The sequence below is a fragment of the Varanus komodoensis genome, unplaced genomic scaffold (genome assembly GCF_004798865.1).
Source record: "Varanus komodoensis strain SLA01 unplaced genomic scaffold, ASM479886v1 scaffold54, whole genome shotgun sequence".
Lineage (NCBI taxonomy): Eukaryota > Metazoa > Chordata > Lepidosauria > Squamata > Varanidae > Varanus > Varanus komodoensis.
This window is the reverse complement of record NW_025336142.1, coordinates 1690677-1712637: the sequence shown is the minus strand read 5'-3', so window position 1 is coordinate 1712637 and position 21961 is coordinate 1690677. Positions and strand designations below refer to the sequence as shown.

Genomic DNA, 21961 nt, shown 5'->3' with positions numbered 1-21961 from the left:
TTCCAAAGCACTATACAAATAGAATATATACTGATGATTGCAGCTGGAAGTCTCAGCAGCAGGACCCAGCAAATGTGGAAAGCAACCTTATTTTTTCCCCTTGTTCATTCTTACAGTCGGATACCCAAGCCATGTCAAGGTTGCATTAAGTTGTCAAAGATACATTGCCACCTGTTGGCAGAAGTGCATTTTGCCGGCAAAACATGATTTCCGCTCTTCTATATATCAATCAAGGAACATTGCAAAGTTGTTTCCCAGGGTCACATGTCTTTAGAGTGATGTACTTACCTGAGATTTAAGGTAACTGTTCTGTTGCCGCATTTGATATAGCCGGGAAGAATACAAATTGATCCGTTTGTGCAGTACCCTTTGCTTCTCCCTGAACACCTACAGGCACGTATTTTAAATATTTGTTTCCTTTGACCATCTTTCTGCCCATCCACTGCTTTTCTCTCCTGCAAAGAAGAAAAGCCACTGCATGTTTTCTCCCATAAGGAAAAAAAAGGAAGCTTTTTGAGGGAATTGTTTTGAGAGAAAAGGAGGGCAAGGGGCCCATCATGAGGAGCAATGCTTGGAAAGTGTGAAGATGGAGAAAATCAAAACAAGGATCTCACTGAGCATCATTCTTGGAAGGCTTCTCCAACCAGCTGCCCTCTGGCTGGACTACAACTCCCAAGATTCTCCAGATGAGAGATCCTGCCAGACCGCAAGCATGAGAAATGCAAGAGTGAGCAGCCGATGGGTCCCCAAGCACTGGAAGACCCTCCGTCCCTCTTCTCTTCATTGCACCCTGCGCTGTTCGGAAGTTTGTTTCTCCGCTGTTCAGAACGGCACCCTCCGTTCCCAGCCTTCTGAGACACGCTGCCTGAAGGGATTTCCGAAGCCCCTGGGAGCAGCGCTAGCGTGGACGCCCGCCTGCAATGCAAGCTAGGGGGGAGGAGAGATGTTTAGTCAGTTTCTTGCTTTGGTTCCCCCTAAGAGCAGGCTGGTGGCAGCAGTCCAAGCGGGTTGCGTTGCCATCTGCAAGGCTGGTTCTCCCGTTGCTGCAGGCAATGGATCCAGGGTGGCGGCAGCAAGAGCTGCCAGGACTGCCCTGGCCTGGTGCAAGCAGGTGGGGTGGAGGATGTGGCCCCACAGCCTGCAAATGCTGGAGAAAGAAACCGCAACAACTGGAGCCCCCTGCGCTTCCTAGCATCGTGTGTTCCTTCACTGGTAGCCAGATCCAGGCCCAGATGTCGGGCTGTGCCATATTTCAGGGCGTGGGTGGCCTGTAGCGGCCAAGAGGCGGAGGCATGAACCAGGAGGTCTGGATCTAGCCCTCAGGCCACCTCAGGCACACCCTCTCTCAGCCCTCGCCCCTGCATCCTACAGAAGGATGGCGCTGTCCCACCTTGCTGGGTTCTCACTCACCGGGCATGCGATGTCTTGACCAGCACTGGGCAGGCAAGGCAGGCGAGTCTTGCCACTGTTTGGACGAGCCCCGAGCAGCCTTGGAGATCTGGGTGGACTCACAAGGAGCTGGTGCGGAGGGTCGAAGCCAGGCGGTGCGGGCTCGGCCGGGGCGAGTTGGGTGGCCAGGCTTAGGGGCACACCATTCCCCCCGCCCCTTGGGGCAAACGCTGCCGCTGAAGGGGAAGCTGGCGTTCCTAGTCTTCCTCCACGGACTTCCCGCAGTCAGAAACAAGATGGAAGAAGCTGGTGGGGGGAACAGGGCAGGGTTATAAATCAAAGACCCCTGGAAACGTTCTGGACATGAGGTAGGGTGGGTCACCTGCAGATACCTGCACCCAACCGCACCTGAGTGCCATATGAGGCCACTTTTGTCCCCAGTAACTCTTGCTAGGTTTTTTATACTTTCCATGGTGCTGGTGGAGAGAAGGAGGCACCCTTGTCTGGCCCCTCGAGATAAAGAGAACCAAACTAGGCGGGAGCAGGGGATTTTATTAGAGAGCACCTACAATCCTTGTAAATAGGTCCCAGGAGGTAAAACACCTAGCGTGTAAAAATTCAGATAACTCTGAGCTGCTTTTAGGAGTTGGATTTTGCTCTGAGTCCAAGGCACGGGTCTTTTCTACCTCCCTTAATCCCCATGCAGAGACCAGAGCTTTCTTCTGCCACATACAGATTGCTGGGTTGGTGACCTCCCCCAGAGATTTAGTTCGTGGATTCACAAATGAGTGGCCTCTTCCAAGCTTTTTAAAAGCATTTGCATGAAACAGAGCATGACCTGGTAAGTCTGCTGACTGGTTTGTGCTAATTTCCCTCTCTGTGGGGGGCTGGAAGCTTTTTCCATCCAGATATACCTGGCCATGTCTGGTTCTGGCTAATTTCAGGGTTGCCTGTGATTTACGAAGGCCATGCATTTCCCCAGCAGTCCTGGCTCATTTTAAAATTCCATCCTGCAGCCTAAATATTCCATCTGCCGGGCTTCTAATACATGCATAAAGGGTGGACATCCCTGCTCATCCTGATGTCCTCCAGATGTTTTGGACTGCAATGCCCATCAGCCCCAACATGCATGGCCAATCATCAGGATCTCTTGGAGGATACCAGGTTGCGGAAGGCTTGGCAGATGGCTTGGCATGGCAAAAGTGGATGGTAAACACTGGCTTTAGAAAGGGCCCAGAGAAGGCAACAAAAATGGTCCAGGGTTTGGAAACACGGCCCTGGGAGGAGAGACTGAGAACTGGGCATGTCTAGCCTTGAGAGGGGAACATGATATCCCTCCATAACTGCCTCAAAGGCCGTCACAAAGAGGGAGGTCAAGATCTCTTCGTGCTGATGCCCAAGTGCAGGACACGGAAGAATCAGTTCAAGCTGCGGCAACCCAGATTCGGGCTGGACCTCAGGAGAAGCTTCCTCACAGTCAGAGCAATGGGACAGTGGGACCGGCTGCCCGGAGAGGTGGGGTCTCTCCCCCACTGGGGACATTCAAGGAGAACCTTGACAACAGTGGGACAGTGTCACGTCGTGTCCTGCAGCAGCAGGGGGTTGGACTTGATGGCCTTCATGGGCCCTTCCCACTCTGCTATTCCATGATTCTATGATTCTGACCGATTTGATAAGACAAGTATATGCAGCTCCACCAATATTAAGATGAGTTTGAAGAAACAGCCTGAAGTCTACAAGGAGAAAGTCCAGAAGGAGAAAGAAGGCGACCTTGTGCGATGGGGGAGGAGTTGGCGTGGCTCAGATCGGCATCGGAGCTGAATATAGCTTCACCGGCTGAGTCTGTGACAGAGCTGTGGTGGATTTATGAGCGCCAGACAGACCGCTGCACTTGCCTCCATTCCTTGCAGGCTGCCCGTGCTGCAAGGGAGCAGAGGGACTGGGTGGCGTTCCTGTGGACTGGTCTTGCTGGAAAAGAGGCGTGAGGAAGAGCGCTCAGGGATCAAGCTTCTGGCAGCGACCAGCGGCGTTCCCAACCGCCTCTCGGCACTGGCCCAAAGTGACGTGAGATGCCAAAAGCACGGGCTGCCGTGGAGAGGGCTGGGGGGGGGCCAAAGGGGGTGCAGGTGTGCCACGCCACGGGGTGAGCAGCGAGGGGCGTGGAAGCCACGCCAGTGTAAACGCAGCTCAATCAGACCCATCCAGGCGACACATGGCAACCCCGCACAGTGGCCCGTTGGGACACGGGAGCTCTCCCTCGGAGGCGGAAGGCAAGGCAGGGATGTCTGTCGAGAACGCGTTGGGAAATACATACTTTATAACGAGAGATCGCCAAATGAGCATCTGTAAGCAGGAGCTTTTCTGCCTCCCCGGTCTCGGAAAGGCTTTTGGTGGGTTTTAAAGAGGAAAGAGAGAAGGACATGGAGTGGAACAGCCCTCCCTCTGGTGAAGGACAGTGCATCTGGGATGCCTGTCCTGGCCCAGGGGCTGCCCTTGGCCATGTCTGCTGTTGCTCCATCTTGCAACATGCTCTGGGTGACTGGGGAGGGGGCTTACGAGCTTTGGTCCCAAGTTCAGCCAAGGGCGCCCCCCTCCCCCAGAACAGGGCTTACCTGGGACGAACTGGCCTTCCAGCAGCCAAGGTCTCTGCGGTCACCGTGCCTCGTAACCTCCTTTCATCACTTCAGCATTACTGGCGTTTCCCCGTGCACTTTCGCCCTCTTTACTTACCAGGATGGCAGCAACATGGCTTTATTGGCTTAAATCACATTTCTGAAATGACTCGAGAAATTTATTTGAAAACTGAAGGGCAGAATACTAAGGAGTTTTCGCGGAAATGAAAGCGAGATTTACAAGTGCAGTCCTAAACAGAGAACCACTGGCTGGCATTGGGTCAAATGGGACAGAAATAGCAATGTAAGGACTGGAGCCAGAGATAGAAAGGAAGGGGAGCATAAAAAGATATTCTCACATTGCGATGTTGTGTGTTAATAATAGTCTGTAGCTGAACCAGAAGTTTGTCCCCTGGAAAAGAAGGATATTTCTTAACTCACTCTTTTTTCTTCTTCCCTTTAATCATTCCAGAATATATTATCACCTCAGGATTGGATAAGCCGTACAGAAAACCCATGCTGATATCATAAGGGCTATGTGGAGGAAAGCAACTGTGTTTTTTACATAAGAAAAAGGGAAAAGGTTTAAGGGGAATATATTGGGGTGGGTAGGTAGCTGTCCAGGTTTATTTACAAGGATGTAAATAACTTTTAAAGAAATTCATGCTTCAAGTGGCTGCTGGAAGGCTAAAGGAAAACTCGGAAGAAAGGAAGGTGTTTTGGGAAGGACTTGACTTTCTCTTCTTAAGAAAAGGATTGACTGGTCCTGCTGCCATCGGTTTGGCTCCCGCTGACAGTCTGTTGAAGGCAAAGCTTTTGTAGATCGGCAGCCCGGCACGGGGCTTCTCTGACGGAGAAGTGGACTTCACTCCTTGGGTGAGGAGTCCTGGAAAGAAAGCCAAGACTCTGGCGAAGGGCAGACACGGCCGCTCTGCACTGCTTCGCGGCAAGGTTCCCTCGGCTACCGTGGGGATCTTTCGTCTCTTGCTGAGAGTGTCTGGCTGGAGCCCCCTAACTGGGCAGATGCACAGCGGGCGTACAAGGCACACGTGTCTGGTGGACCGGGAGCCGTCCCCTTGGCTGTCGTGGCTGAAGGCCGGAGGACGGCCACCGGCCTTGCCCTTGCAGAGTGATGCCACGTGCCTTCACAGCACCTTGTGGGAGCGCTGGAGTGTGTCTGGCCCGTCAGGCCATCGCCCCCCATTTCCAAGGTCTGTGGTGCCAGGGTTCATGCAGCCCGATGGCCTCCATGCTCCAGAAGGAGGTGGCAAGAGGCCCGTTCTTGCAGGGGTCCAGAAACGCATCTTCAGAAATGAAATCTTGCCGCCCGTGCTCAGTGGCCTCGGAATGCAAACTCAGGGACGGGTGAGGAGCCTGGTTTGCGGGTGGGGGGCTGTCAGGCTTCCTCAGCTCCGTTGCCTCGGCTCCGTCTGCTTTCTCTCTTCCCTAATCCTGCTCATGCCAAGAGCTCCTCCGGAGGTCCGGCAGGATCTGCGAGCAAGCTGAGTTCTGCATCCACACATGTGACTTGTGGGCCTTGTGTCCTTTGGGCAAAGAATTCCACACTTTGCAAGCCTTGGACAAAGACTCTGCTAGCGTTCCTGAGTGTTTGCAGACTTGGTCTCAGTTCGGTTTGCTTCCTGGGAAAGGCGGAACATGGGAAAGAAGGCTGGCAAGCACAAGGGAGATGGGTTCTGCCCTGATCATCGCATCCCCGAGATCTGGAAGACTGGAAATCATGTGGGAAGAGGATCACCTAGGAGAAGGCGAGCAATGCCAGGGAACCTTGGAGCGGGCCCTGTGCACGCTGCAACGGATTTTTGCAGCTCCTCCATGCGGTCCCACGAGCTGCACCTTCAACTGATGGCTCCAGCACCACTTGTAGCTTGGTCCTAAGCTACCACGAAACAGTGAAGATCCTCTCAACTTTCTTCTTGCTAGATGCAGAGCAGACAAAGGGGGTTTGAGGTGTTAGCAGGTGTGATGGCAAGGCTTCACACCCTGAGGTTAGACAGTCAGAAGATGGAGTTGCTTTAAGATGAACGCAATGAGTACAGGCATCTTTCAGACTGAGGCGAGTTATGCAGGGACGAAGGAACCGTGGCTGCTCACCCTTAAAAACAGAAAAGAGCAGTTACGGGAATCTCCCCGAAGCGTGAATTGGAATGCACCCGGTAACTTGTGAGGCAGAAAGCAAAATGAATGCCGCGGTGATTATAATTTTCATCCTCTGGGAATTAATATAAGGAGTGGTGCCTTTGGTGGCATGTGGTGCATATCGGTACCTGTAATCAGGTAATGTCCCTGGTAAATAGAGCTATTTCATTCAGTGCAACACTATTGAGCAAAGTTTTATCTTCCGCAGAAAAATAATGGTGATTTAAATCAATGCACAATAATGCCAAGTCACAAAGATATAGTTAGTGTGATCAGAATGATTTGGGAGGTCATATTCCCATTAGCCAGAGCTGTTCTTTTGCGAACACGCTGATTTATAATTTCATTTTCTGTGTTTGTGGCTGCGCGTTTTTCAGAATGGCAAGCATCAATCACAGAAAAGCAGGGCTACTTCCAGCTGGCTAGCGTTCTTGGCGTATTTTTGCAGAAAGATTCTTCCCCCGACCTCTCCACACCCTCCACCCGCACTCCTTTTCCATACTGATTAAAGCCAAGAGGTAAGGAAGCTGCTGCAGTGCAGATGTAAAAATGATAGCAGAGCAAAAATGGGTCAGGCAATCGCTAAATGGTCTCTCCTCCCTTCACAGGCAAGGTCAAACGATGCAACTACAAAGAACTTTGAGGCTGCTGTAAAAACTTGAATCAAGCCTTGCAGAGAAAGGCAGCACCTTCCAGGACAGAAGGAGACTGAAAACAATTGCTCTGCCATTCCTCTCCCTTGATAATCAGGGGAAAGTGGTTGTGAGAACATTTCAGGCTTTCAGGGTGGAGGTGGTTCTCGAGCGTATGCATGCAATATGCGTGTGCACACACGTGCACACACGTTCCAGCACGTTTCTTCCCTTCCACACCTTCCGTGCAAGCACCCAATCAGACACAAGATGGTGTATTTTTTTCCAGTTGCACTGATTCCATAACACAACCAGGTTCATGTCAACATCTTAGAAGGTTTCTTTTTTCAAAAAGCAAACTGTTAAGCTCTGTTTACTATCACTGCATCCTGCTTTAAGACAACATAGGACGTATTGAAGGGCATATATAAATATATCGTACAGCAGTCAAAGAGGGACCTTCAGTAATATGGAATTTCGTGGAAGTCAGGAGCTGAGGAGGAGGGCGAGGATGATCCAGGGACTGGAAAGATCAAAGAACTGGGCATGTTCAGCTCAACGAGAGACGTCTGAGAGGATATAGGATCTTCAAGGACTTGAAAGGTTGTCACAGAGAGGAGGGCTGGGGCCTCTTCTCCATCATCCCAGAGTGCAAGACACGGAATAAGGGGCTCAAGTTCCAGGAAGCTCCAAAACACAATTCAGGGAAGCAGTTGTAGAGACATGAAACAAACACGGTCCCATCCATGGACAAAGACATATTTGCTGGGCCACAATAACTCATTTCCCACTTGAGCTTCTCACTTCAAACTATTTGGAGTTAGCTGTTAAGGTGCGATTTTCCGTGGAGAAAGGCCATGGGGTGCATTTTGCACCTTCCTGGCCACCTGGAGGTGAGGAGAAAGCACAAGATGTCTATCTCGATAGGATCTAGAAGTGGGAGGAGATCAAGTCCTCCAAACCCCCTGTATACACCCACCAACCTGTCTGCACAGCTCAAGTTTCCACACATCTTTGTTTACCTCTTCACAGCTTGCTTGCTGGCAGCTGCCAAGAAAAATCACAGTGCAGAAAAGGTATTTGGTCCATGCCCAAAGGAGAGTGCCTTAGCCGAGGCTTCACGTCTCTGCCGTCGGGCAAACATCTCTACCTTTAAAAAAAACACCCATATTTCTTTGTCTAAAATAACAATTTTTAAAAGGCATGGCCATGAGTTTGGTGACCTTAGGACTAGACCACCGAGGGGTTTGCTGTGTTTGTGCGGGACCTGCCAGACAGTTCCCTGTACCCATCATGAGGCTGGTTGTCTGGCTCGGATAACACAACAGCCCATCGTGGGTACAACATCCCCTACACCAACCCATAAGTTGTTGAGGGAGTTTGTTGCTCACACAACTGGTCTGGGTTCACATGGCACAACCCCCTTCTGAGTGGCTTCTCAAGAAAGGGTCTCATATTGTTCAAACCTAGTCCATGTTTCAGTACTATATATAGTATAGATATGCTATAGGCCATATACTATATACTGAGAAAATTCCAAGATGGCGCCACGTTGTTCCAAAGCACAGATGGCCTGTGGGGAACAAGGGCAAGTTCAGAGCTGGGCGGCTCTGGAGAATCACTCTGGGACATCAGTGCAGGGGGACTTTTAATTGCCTCTATACATTTACCGTGCCCTTTTATTAGGTTATATATAAAGCTGTCAGGTGATGGGGAAAAGGTATTTGGAAATATTACTGACATAAATGGAACACTGAAATATGGATTCTACTCTCACTGCATTTAAAAAGTGGCTTGCTGACACTGCAGCGAGGAGTTCAAAGCCAAGAACCTCTTTCAGCACCGTTCACCTCTCCTCAAAGCTTCCAGGTTGGCGCCCTCCGCCCGAGAGGCATTTCTCAAGCAGGGCTTTAAATGACGGTTTGGAATAATAATCAATCCTTGATAGCAGGAGAGGGTGCCAAATATCTCAGAAACGTACAGGAAACCTACTCTGACTCACGAGTGCACCTAATGAGAAATTCAGAGCCATTTAATGCGGCAGATCAAATTAAACGGAGAAGAACCTGCAATTCCATCTTTCCCTGTTGCTCACTTCCTGGGCACAGCAAAGAAGAAAGACAATCTATTTCCCCTGCTGAAATCCTTTGAAAAAGAAAATGAATCATTTTAAAAAGCCACAGATGTTAGTTTTAAAATTCAACTGAAAATGGTGCCATGGAGTTCTGTTCCTACCTCCATGCACAAAGACTCCCCCGAAAAGCCTCTTACAACACTTGAATATGTGGAATAAAGGATGCATTGGGAATCAGAGAACGCTTCCAGCCCACAACAAGGAACATGGGGCCACGCAGATAGCCCTCGACTCTCCCAATATTGTACCCCACGTCCAAACAGCAAAATCATACCGCAGAAAATATATAAATGAAGAAACGTGACCTTATATCCCCTCAAGTTGAAGAGGCTCAGCAGATTAAAATGGGAAGGTAGTTTTAGGTGCTGCAAAGGTTCTCCCCCGCCCTTGAGTTCTTCTTTCCCCTGAAAGCAGTCCCTCTTGCTTAGCTGTGTGATCAATGGCTGCTGATGGAAGGAAATAGGGCAACGCACGCAGCATGGAAAGAGACGTGCCCAGCTGGAACACGCAGTTCAAAGTGGACTGCAAGGTTTCTGCAACTTGTTCGTCAAAGAAGTCAAGACAAGTTACTGCTACTAGGGAGTAAAGCTTTGAGAGATGCAAAAGAGCAACATATGCGAGAGTGTGGAGTAGGGACAGAAACACATTTTTTATATTTAGTCAAATCAAATACTGGTATTTAATATTAGAAGCGAATATTAAATAGGACCAGGCAAAAGCTCAAAAAGGTAACGGAGGAGAAAAGACAGTCTCTCAGGCAGGCAGGGCTGGATAAAGTGATGAGAAGGGCAGGAGATCCAGAAGAACAAAGCTCGGGGCTTTTCCAAGGCGGTTTCCCCCCTCAGTGGCTCTGGTGGGAATCCTGTGGAAGGAAACCAGAGTTAGTGACAAAAGTATTAAACCTGCCAAGCAGAACAATTGGTCGAAGGATTTCGGTTCCATCCAGCTGGCATTTTCCCAGCTGTAATTGGGGGCACCAGTACAAACCAGGCCCAGAATTAGGAATTTCTTCTCAAAATAAGCCCAACAGGAAAACCTGTCCAGCTGGCAGGTTATGACAATCCACCTTAGCTATACGACACGGTGGGCAAGCCCGGCTGACATGACAAGCCACCGTGGTTTTCACAGGGGTCTGTTGTGTCGTCTGAACCCCACCCCCAAAGAAACCACCGAGAGAAACAACTACCTACAGTTTCTTGGCACCACGGCTTCTGGGATCACACTGAGAACAAACATTTCATGGGATGCTGCCAGAAAGCACCCGTGCTGTGCGCATGTGGGGCAGTGTGGAAGCTCTTACCATGTGGGGCCTCCTTTCAGGGATTGCCCAGCGCATTTGCCTTTTAAATATTTGAGACTTTTCAACAGAGCCTTTGTTTTGCTTGCCACGCTTACCTTTGAGCTATTATTTCTGCTTCCACAGATAGACGCGTTTTTTTCCAAGACCACCTTCTGCTGCAGCATTCAGAAGCAGTGATAAAAGCAGCATATTCAAAGCAATCTGATGTCTGCAGAAGTGGGCAGCTGTCATTTGGTGTTTATCTGGAGTTCCCATTTCTTTCCCCTGAAAGGTGGCTGTTGAATTTATATTCACCATGTCCGGCTCCATACAATGGATATTACTGGCAGATTACTCAGGTACTGCGACGTTTTTTGAAACCCTCATTGTTTTTATTCTTCAGGACTTTGAAAGATGAGGGCTGTTACTCAGCCGGCTGTCGGCACCAGGCACGTTCCCAAGGCACCCAGAGTGGGAAGGGCCACCTGGCTGACTATTGTTCTGCAGCATGTCCAGAAATGCATTATTCACCCTTCGAAGCAGAGCGGAGGAAATGAATGTTAACAGAAATATGCCAAAAGTCTGAGATTATGAAATTCCATGCAATATATAAAAGCTTGAATTGCTTTTTGTGATAAGAACAGGCTATGTGGGCAACGTTTGAGCCTACAGGGTAGTTTGACGTTTGGACTCTAGATATTCTGTTAAAACATACTGGCTTTTGCATTTCCAGAGCCAGATCTGGCTGTAATGTTAACAGTATTTATTCATTCATTCATTCATTCATTCATTCATTCATTCATTCATTTGTATTAACAATACTTGTACCCTGTCCTTTACGAGACATCCCAGGACAGCTTACAACAATAAATAAATCACCACAAAGTACAATACTGAGCATGACATAAGATATATGACCTAGGATATAAGATATATGACATTAGATATAAGGCAACTATACATTTCTTGCAGGATATTACCAATCAAGATGGGTTTCGCTGTTGTCTTCCATAAGCAGACACAGAGAAAGTCTACACCTACATAATACTCTAAAAGAAAACAAAATCTCAAAGAAGTTTTCGCAGGTGGCCCTTTATAGTTGCAGACTGCTCACCTTGGGAGGGAATTGATTAATTCCTGTGGTCTCCTTTGAGCCAAGAACATAGCTGGCCACTAGACCAGCTTAGAAGATACTGGGGAAACTTTGCTAGGTTGCAGTGTATGCATTCATCGCAAAGGGTAAAAAGGGAAGCACTGCCATGAAAATTTTGGCTGCGTTACAAGGAAGGTACACTCATCTCAGTAGTATTCAAAAGATTTTGGAAAGATGAGGTGGAAAGTTCCTGGAAAAGGATGAGGGTTAGGAGCAGAAGAATGGAAAGACCGCTGCACCAGTGGAAGTGGTGGACCCTTGCACTGCTTTCATTCACTCGAGGATCAGACCAGGGGGCAGCCTGCAGTGGAAGAACCACAAGTCACCCTGTAGGACACTGAGCCAGAGGCTGGAGGTCAACCAAGTAGCGGCCGCGGTACCAAGGCTTGCAAGAACAAGAGTGTTAGTTGTGGGAGATTTCCCACTGCATGCGATGGAAACAATATGTTGGGAAGACCCACGGACTCACTGGTCAGGGATGCTCCTCCCAGGAGGACAGCTGAGAGATGCCACTGAAAGATGCCCGAGGCTCATACAAAGTGGCATGTGGCATAAATGTGTAGAAACAGAGAAACAGAGCGAGTCAGAAGGGATCGCTGGGCCATCTAGTCTGACCGCCGGCTCTAGCCGGTTCCGCTTCTGCTTGGCTAAATTCACATTATACAGCTAAGTAGATCTTCCCATGTGAACATTCATACTTCTCCTTCTCCCCCAGATTCAGCACGAGGGAATAGTGAGTGTGTGACACTCGATCAGGTGCAAATACGATGAATATTATGTTCCATGAATCAGTGTGTGAACGTGGACACACATTAATCGAGTCTGAAGAACCCCGACCTGAATGGCCGAACCCCAAAGTGGCACAGCCGGTGATCCTCCCCAAAGAAGCATCAGAGGATTAAATACTTTCCAGTGCTTCCTTTCATTAATTTTACCTCTGCCGCTCATTTAGTCTTATTTTCTCCTCTTGCCTACGTTCCAATAACTTAACCTGGGAACAATAAAAATTAAAACTCCCTGTAAATCAATGTTTAACATAATTATGCAGAAGGCAATTGTTAATTAGATGTAATAAAACGAATGTCATATTTCATCACTAAGGCCCGCTCAACCTTGTTCTTGTAAAAGAATATCTTTCGTGTGATACACATGGTATTAACAGAGAAAGCCGCATCTTTGGGTCAAAGTGCTTTTCCTTGCAATTTCGGATAAATTAAACCACGGAAGAGGATGTGAGCCAACAGGCTGCTAAGCTGAACTGGATCTAGTGCATCAGGGATTTCTCAAAATGCATCTAGTACATTATAACAAATATATAAAACGAAGTTATGGAAGTTGTCTTCACTAGAAACAGAACAGGGTATAAATGCAGTGCATTAATGATAATAAATTATTCCAAGTGGCTGGGATGCAGCAGGCAATGAAACAAGGCAGCCTGAGAAATGGGGGTGTGGAAGGGCAGGGAAATCCTGTTGGAATGACTAGGTGACTCGTGACACAAAAGTTGGGGCCCCCTGCCACGAGCTACCCACCACCCCGCTGCTCCCGAATAGCAGGGAACTGCAGGGGAACTTCTGAGAAGGAAACGTCTGCAGAATCCAGATTAAAGGACAGGAATACCCTGCCTGGAAAGACAAATGCTCACAGAGTACATGACCTTGTATCTTGTGGAATATCCGTCTTTCTCTAAAAGCTGCTGCAGTTCCTGGCTATTCGGGAACACATCTGTCGCTGAACAGCTGCCCAAATACTTTGGGGACAGATAAGTTTCCACACGAAGATGTTCCAGCGAGCTTAAAGCTCGCGTCTTCCTTCACCTGGAGATGACGACGTCGCGAACTGTCTGAGCTGTTCTCATGGACGGAGGAACCGAGCGTGAGTGCAGGCTGCTTGGGGCGCATTTTGGCTGCATGCCTAGCGCCCTTTTCACGGGCAACTTTTTGCATCTTTGGCGAGGACCTTCCAAGAGCCAGCGTGGCACCAGATGGGCACAGACAGACTATTCATTAGCGTACCTCAATAGCAGGGGTGGAAAGTGATAAATCGGTTCAGCCTCAAAATTATCGTTTATTCAACTAATACTGAGGTTGCAGTCTTGGGTCAGCATTTTACAAGACGTCTGCAGCTAAAATAAAGGAAGGGGCTATGCAATAAACTGTGGAAACAGCGTGTTTTCTGCCATTTAATCACCGTTCTCCTTTGCTCTTCCGTCATCTCCTGCAGTTTCCTGCTCTCTTCCCGCCTTTGGGTTTGCCCATGCATACAGCTCCTGGCCTACTGCAACAGTAAGTTAATTACTTAGATAACAGATGCACATCTAACATTTCCTTTATGACCTGATTGCCTGGCATGGAAGGACAAAGGCCCTCTCTCCAAGTGAGGGAAGCTATCACTCCCGAGCACTGCAGGGCCACTTCAGCGAGTTCACCAAATGCTTCTCCCTGCTAGCCACACGAGAAACATACCATAATGCTAGTCGAGAAAACATTTCTCAGACTTGAAGGTGTTCTGGGAAACACGTTAGCGTGGTGGTGTACCGATGATTTTTTTCTTTTGAAACACCACTAGCTGTGCTTCCCAAATCTGAGAAGCAGCTGCAACCAGAGGACTGAAGTGGGAGCCAGGTCCACCTCAAGAGGAATGGGAAAGTCTCCATCTTGCCATCTCCATCTCTCTGAAAAATTCTTACCTGCCCAGTTGGAGTTATGGGCTGACGGACGCCCTGCCCTGGACCTGCAGTCACCTTCTTTCTGGACAGGAGATTGTGGCACTTCTGTCTAGAACATCATGGGCTAAATCACATGATAATCATGGAGAAAAACTAACAAGACTACAGGAACAAAACTTGGAATTGCACAAAGGAAATTGAAACATGGGACTGGCTCGAAGCTTGTTTCACCAAGGGAAGTTGGCACAGTTGATGGATTTTTCTGCATGCGGCTTTTAACATGCAACTTTCCCAGTGTAGTTCCAACTCAACCAAGTTACATATTTATTAAAATCACCCAGTGAAGAACACAACTGTCCAACCCAACAAGGGAAGGAGATACAGCTTCCCAATGCTGAAGTAACCTTCACGTTCTAAAATAAAATGGGAAAGGCTTCCAGAATTAAGGAATTACAGAAACAAACTCTGCCTTCCTTGTGAATACCCTGAAAGTCCCATCCCCTTCTCCATAGTCTGCCAAAGGAAATTTGCTTAGCCTTCCAAGGCTTATGCCACTCCAAGGGAATACATAACTTTGAAGCATGAACATTTTGAATTCTGGACTTTAGATTTTGAAGGAGTTTCAAAATGCACACAGCTCAGAATTTTGGCATCTGTGCTAGAAGCAACTTTCTCCTGGCTCCTTCATAATGTGGGGGTGTTGCAGATTTCACCTTGAAACGTGTGAGTTAAACCTGAATGTTGGAACTGGTTTTATAAAAGTGCATACTCTAGTTTTAAAATAAAATTTGAAATGCAGAGGAAGGACTAAAAAAAAGAACTTTATCAGTTCTTTAAATAATATCAGATCCCTATCAGATCAATTGTTCAATAGGTTAAACAAGACACAAACACATTTTGATTATGCTCAGTTTGAATGTTCATATGAAAGAACCTAGATTTGAGGTAGAATCATAGAATGGTAGAGTTGGAAGGGGCCAACCTCCTGCTCAGGGCAGGACTCTCAGTTACCATGTGAGTCAATTCTTGGTCATATATTTAAACTTTTTAGCTGCCTAACCCAGACAAAACCTGCCAGGCCAGCAAAACCCACATTACCTGGGCTGAAGAGTCCAGGCTATTGCATCTTGTTCCACAGGATGCTCCACCAGGTTGGTCTACAACCACTCTTGTCAAAAAGCCAGTGGTTCTTCTGTAGGATGAATGTAAATACAGTTAGAGCGCTTTCGAGGAAGGAAAAGGATGCTCTTTATATGATTCCATATTCTAGACTATATTTATGAGAGGACAACAAATCAACAGAACTAAGACTGAAAAGATGTCAAGGGAAGTGGCATGCCGAAGAGAGCAGTCCCTGAGGAGAGAATGACACCAAAGGGATCTCAGGGCACCAAATGAGACTGCAGGTTGGTAGCCCGACTCTCTTGCCCTTGCAAGAATGCCCCACTTGACCTTGTAGCCAACCCACCTTAAGACAATAAACGTTCCTTCATCCACCCTTTTATTTCAACCAGAGTCTGCTCTTCTTGGCGAGCACTCTGCATCGAGGTAATCTAACCTTATTTTCTGTGACAGCAATGGGCAGAAGGAGATCAATGGGAATTTTCACAGGGCCGTCTTATTTCAGTTCGCATTACCTTTTCCAATCAGCCATTTTTATTACCAATACCTTAATGTTATTTTATGAGTGCCACATATTTCCTGTTTGCTCACCTTCCTTTTACACCAGCATATGAGGGTGCTGCTGGAGGCAAGTTCAGGCACTGAGATTCCATTGATTAGTTCAAGACAGTTGACATAAATCCCCTACTCCGAGGAAATTACAGATAGCTCTGAGCATATTCTGGGGATGTTGCGTCACAGGCCGTCGTGGGTTTCCCGTCTGAATGGCCAATCTGCTCCGATATTTTCATTCGGCTTGAAGGAGCAGATTAATGCGTGCAATTAGAGAGCATCCTCGCGGGCAAACTGCCTTCATCACTACTCTCAAGAGAGTGTCTATGGAAACCTAGTTTTCTACCAGTTAGCAGAATATTTGACACTGGCCAAATAATCAAGAGTAAAAACAACATTAGCCGTAGCATTAAGAAGAGCATTTCTACAAAGTTCTGATGTGGAAAGGGTGTTGTTCTTTAAAAACACCAGAATTCCCAGCAAGCAAGGTACATGCAGGGATGGGTAACTTGGAGACTGAAGAAACCTGAAGGCCAATGTGACTTCCCAGGAAAATGAGATCAAATGGTTTGAAAAGCAGGAGCAAAGGACATTTTCCTTGTGAGATACAAGAAGGAACAGAAAGAAGCTGGCCTCCTGCAAATTCTGCAAAGAAGGAATCCACAAAGTCAGATAAATTAAAATGCAGACCACACACTAGGAAGGTGTCTTACTGTGACGTTCCATCTAATGTCGTTTCTGAGAAAATAGCGAAAGATCTTAAGGAACTGGGAAGGGAGAGTTGAAGGTTTTCTGAGCAAAGATATTAGATGCCTAATATCTAATAAAAAGTAAGCAAAAGTCGCTCAGAATCTTGTACGAGCATCTCCTAGTTCCAGGCAATTCACCTCCTCCAAGACGGACAAGATGGAAAGAGGTAAGATGGTGGACACAGTGCACATGAATAAAGGAAAATCCTTGACTGAAAAAGCAACACAGAGGAGGAATTAATCCCACTAGGTCGTACGCTATCGAACGCCGGGGCATGGAAATACTTCATGCTGGTTATATTAAGAGTGATATTGATCATAAGAAAAGCCATCTTTCTTTGATAAAGAAATCAAGCGCAGACATCAAAGAGGTGGAGAAAGAGTCAACTGATCCAAACCAAAAAGTAGACTGAGAAGGCCTTTCTGAAGGCAGAGGGCAGGAGGCGTCATGGCAGACCATTTTACTTCCAACTAAGCAACATGCCAGAGAAGTTGTGGCTCACACAGTCGTGCCACAGATAAAGGGGGCAGCAAAAGGAAAGGGAGGAAGAGCAAAAACTTCATCGTTCAGATGCCGGTGTTTCCCCATTTCAGCTCAGCCACAGCCTGCACGCAGTGCTCTCCTTCAACGCTCCATTGTCTTTGCTGTTCTTCTTCCATGGGCTTGTCTTTGAGCAGGCTTTTCTGGGCCTAGAATATTAAAACTTTGAAATAAGGCGCTGCCTCGCTGAGTTGAGCTTATAAGCAGGGTAGATCTGTCGGACACAAAGTGTGCAGATTTCGAGGTATGCAGAAACACAACACAGTGGTCTTTGTCAAGCAAAGATAGAAAGACCACTTGATCTTGCTTCTATATAGTCCCATTTTCCAAGCTCCTTGAATGGATTGTTAATATTTGCATTTTGTTTATCTTATACACAATTTTCTTGTCCTTCCCCCACGATGCTCAGGGTGATGTCTGTGTTTTCTCCCCTCTCCCATTTATCCCAAAAGCAACCCTAACCTTAACCCAGCAAGGTCAACACAATCATATTATTCTTTCTTTAACTACCCTGAAAGAAATATGTATTTAAATACAGAGTGCTTGTACTTCAGTGGGTTAAATTCTATTTCTAATGTTTTGGAGAAGAAAGTGGCCAATTGGTGGGCAGTATGCCAGGTGTGCCCCAGGGTGGACACAGCCTGAAGTTGCCTTCCTGACAAACAAGAATGGAAATGATGACGCTGTGCAAAAATACCAGGAACAACTTTCTAGCACAGACTTTTGCTTGGTTTGCTGCAGCCTCTGTATCGTGTGAACCAGGCCAATAGGGTTAGCTTTGCAAGAACAGAGACTGGCCACGTATAAATAAATATGATCCACTGTAGAAACACGACCTCCTATGCTCAACACAGAGGGATCAGAACCATCTTTGAAATCAGACTGTTGATAACCTGGAGAGGAAGCCAAAAGAATACGGTGCCCCTTGGAAGGGATGTGCATTGCTGTGCGCCTATTTTCTTCTACAGGGAAAAGGACAGGTCACGTCCGCAAAGAGAGAAGATCCCTGACTTGGCTCCATGCCCTGCCAGGTGGTTCCACTTGACCTTTTGTTGGTGATTGGCCTGGTTGAGTCCCAGTTGCTGTTTCTGCCTTACTTCAGCCTCTGGTGCTCTCCCACCTACAGAAGCAAAACAAGCCGTCATTCGGAGAGAATATTGAGAGTATTGGACAGAATACAACCCAAGAGACTCCCCTGAAATATATGCTAAACTAACCAAAATGTCAGGGTTCCCCACCTCACTTGATGCACGCAAATTATCCATCTCATCGAGATAGGGAAGCAGGTCAAAACTAGCAACAGAATTGGCTCCTTCAAGTTTTATATCAACTTGTGTATTGGCAGTTGTCGGGAGGGGGAGCAATGTTCCTAAATGTGGTCCTGCAATCATGAGAGTTTAAATCCTGGATTTCTGGCGTGTTTCTTTTGTTTCATTTTTAAAAATAGAAGCTGTGCTATTTTGTGGTCAGAAAAGAAGGCAACGAATGCAGAATGCTGCTACTCTGGCACTGACTGGAGCTGCACGTCTGAGGCGCGAATGGCTCCCTTCCTGTGACTGCTCCGGCTGCGACAGTCCTCCCTAGCCCGAAGTGCCCAACCGATATCTGGGGACTTGGGGGCCTCGTGGGCCCCTTCTCCCGCATGCTCCACATTATATCTAAGGCCTTGGTGAAGATTTCTCGCTATCTGAGATACAACAGGGACAGCTGTGGTGCTTGCTTCTGATTGTAAGTCACCTTGACTTTTTAAAATAAAAAGTGGTATAAGTTTTAAAAAACAAAAACACACAGAGCAAGGAATCCAGTAATTAATTCTCCCTGGGGACAGAAACTCGCACAAACACAAGCAGGCAACATCTGCAAATAGAGAAGTTTTGATTAACACTGGGAAATCTCTTTGCTTGTAAATCTTACCCAGATGCTTTCCTGAAACAGGTGCCCTTCAGGTGTGTTACAATGCAACTCCGTTCATTCCCAGCCAGCCTCTGTTCAGCTTTTCTAGGACACAGACCACTGCCAGGAAATATCGCACTGGCTGGAAACTTCATTTTAAATTCCTCTTCTAGCTAATCGCAAACTGAAGCTGAATTTCAGTTATGTTAAAAAGTGCGTTATAAATCCTCCGACAAAGAATTGCTGAATATGCTACTGTACCAAGCATTCTGCTTCTTCAGCACTGGCTCAGTTCTTCGGTCCAATTTTTCGTCCCTTCCAACCCTTCATCACTCTTCCGAACTACGAGTATTATAATTTTGGACTTTCAGATAAAAGTTCGTGAGATGCATTCAATGGTTGACCCAGGGCAGTGTTCCCTCCACAATTACCTGATCAAGGATTCCAATCAAGCTTTTCAAGTGCAAATTATTTAGGAACCATATACCTTAAGGCTCTATTATTGGAGGGACAGGAAGTTGCTATAATGCTATTTGCTTTTACCTCTGGTTTCATGCATTCGCTAGCAACAAACGCTGGCTTTCTGCCAAGCACAAAAATATATTTTCAGCAATTATGGAACCTCCCACTGTATTCACTCAAGGTTATCGACCATATCATAAGGTTTTTGCTACTAAAGCTCTAGTTTCCTAAGGAGAGAGGGTTTTTGTTCTCATTACAGTTGAGCAGTGGAACATGTTCTGAATTCTTCAAATCACAAAAGCAAGAAGAAGCAGCACCTGAACAAGAATGTTCAAATCTTCGTAGGAAATGTAATCTTTCATCTCATTTCTTGTGTGTGTGTGGGGGGGGGGGGGGGACACTTACCCAGTTTCTGAGATGCCAAGATAATTCGTCCCAACTTATTCTGTTTCTTCCATTTTGCCAAGTCTTCCAATTCTTTACTGGCAACTGAAGATGAGATAAAGAATTAGGTTACTGTTGAGAACAAATTATTTCATGCTAGACAAGAATATGGCTTCTCAAATGCCTGGCTCATGGGGCAGGAAGGCTCCAAGATGACCTCAAGCCCAGTAGAAGGTCTCTGCACCCAACCTGCCTCTCCCAACCACCATCGGCCTGAACAGTGCAGTCAAGATCTAGGACTTGGGTGCTGGCAACAAGGAGAAGCCCCCCCCCCCCAGTTACGGAATGGGCTTCACACTGAAGCCTGCCTGGCACCCAGCCTTAATATCTTTTCAGTGACAGGTTTGTTTAATTCATTTTTATACCACCCAAAAGTCAAGGCTCTCTGGGTGGTTAACAAAAGTGAAAAAGACACAAGCACAAAAAGTAATTTAAAAGAAAACCACCATCACAGTTGCAATTATTCAGCACAGAAGCATAGCAGCAAAACAGAATAAAATGGAATATATAAAAATGAAGTTTTAAAGTTGGATGGTTAAATGCTGGGAGCATAAAATGTGGTGCTTGAAAGGATGCAAAGCAGATGTCAGGCTTACCTCCTGAAGAAGGACCTCTGCAGATGATTTCAGGTTTGAGGTAAGTACCATCGGACAGATGGGAGGAGACATTCTTCAGATAATCAGACCCCAGGCTATTTGGGGCACTGAATGTTGGTACTGGCACTTTGGGTTGAACCCAGACTTCAACCGGCAGCCAGAGAGGAGGAAGAAGCCTGGCGTCACATGTTCTTGTGAGCCCATCCCCGTTGACAGTCCCGCCAGCAAGCTTCTACAAAAGGCCAGATGTGCTATACATGATCCACATCTGTGTGGCCAGATGTCCAGACAGGTGGACTTCAGTCCTCAGAAGCCCTTGTGAGCATAGGCGACGGTCAGTAATGCTCAGAGCTGAAGTCCAAAACATCTGGAGACCTACTTTCTGCTATGCATTACGCAGTTTGGTAAACAGGGTATTCAAATCACACGTACTTCTCGGCACCTGTTTCCTCTTTGATGGATGTGGAGGAATCACAACATATGCACCCAGACTAAAGGAGAGAGAGAATGCATTTCTACCTGCTCACTGGTTTTCAGGATAAGCTGCCCTTATAGCTAAAAAAATACATGTCTTAATGATTGTCCAGGACTTTCTTAGGAGATGCTGCCAAAAGAAGCATACAGAAGAATGTTTCACCAAGACTTTCAGCTTCCCAGACATTTACAGGCAGTGCTTTAACTTAGTTTTGTTTCCTGTTTAAAAAACATGCCTCTAAAACAGAGAATAGGGTTTATTTAGAAGTATAAGTGCAAAGATACTTTGTCACGTTTGTCAGGATTGTTTTTCTAAATATCTCCAAACGGTGCCAGGCAGCCAAGTTCACAAGAAAGATTCTCCAACTCACTTCTAGGGGACCATGCTGGCTGGATCATTTATGTTGTTTTGTTTTGTTTTATGTTATTGCTTTCAAGCCAGGGTCAAAGCCATTTTCCAGCAACCAACATGCACTTTATACAACAGTGTAACAGGCTGCTCTTGTGCTAGGCTTGAACCCAAGCAAGCAAAAATCCAGCTTCACCCAGGTATGAGAAAACTCTTCATTTCAAGGGTCTGCCACCTATATCAAAATGGGATACCAACATGGGAATTGTACCATACAATTATGGCATTCAATATTAGAACCCAAAGTTCCATATGGAGCACTGGCACTCATTTTTTCCCCTCCACAATAGTTTCATTAATCTCCAGAACTTCAGAACAACACAACTAAGCATAAATTTAAAATCTTCAACACCCTTAACTGGAGGGTTACCCCTAGTACAGTCCACATAAGATGTGTGTAAGAAGTCAAAAGCAATAGGGAGCCGAAGGAAGTGGAACAGAAGTGGTTAACAGTCTGGTATGGAAACTTCTGCAGAAGAATGTATTTTTATTTTTCAGGACAAAACTTACTGCTAGATCATAATCATCTATCTTCTCCCAAGTATTTCTAGTAGGAGTGCTCTCTCTCTCAGCATGGGTAAATTCTCATTATGTTTTCATGGCAGTAAACTTAAAGATAAAGACTTTTTGGCAGTAGGAACAGATAGGTTCTCTTGTGTGTGTTTAGAGACTCGAATCCTATGGCACACATAAGA

At 46.7% G+C, this 21961-nt stretch overlaps 1 long non-coding RNA gene across 1 annotated transcript; it reads right to left on the bottom strand.

Moving 5' to 3' along the window:
- Positions 1-248: 248 nt before the first annotated feature.
- LOC123032404 lies at positions 249-4239 on the bottom strand. The gene is made up of 3 exons (XR_006416473.1): positions 4002-4239; positions 1411-1695; positions 249-455 (listed from the first exon to the last, which is right to left on the bottom strand). It is a non-coding gene; the product is annotated as an uncharacterized LOC123032404 (long non-coding RNA).
- Between the last annotated feature and the right edge of the window lie 17722 nt (positions 4240-21961).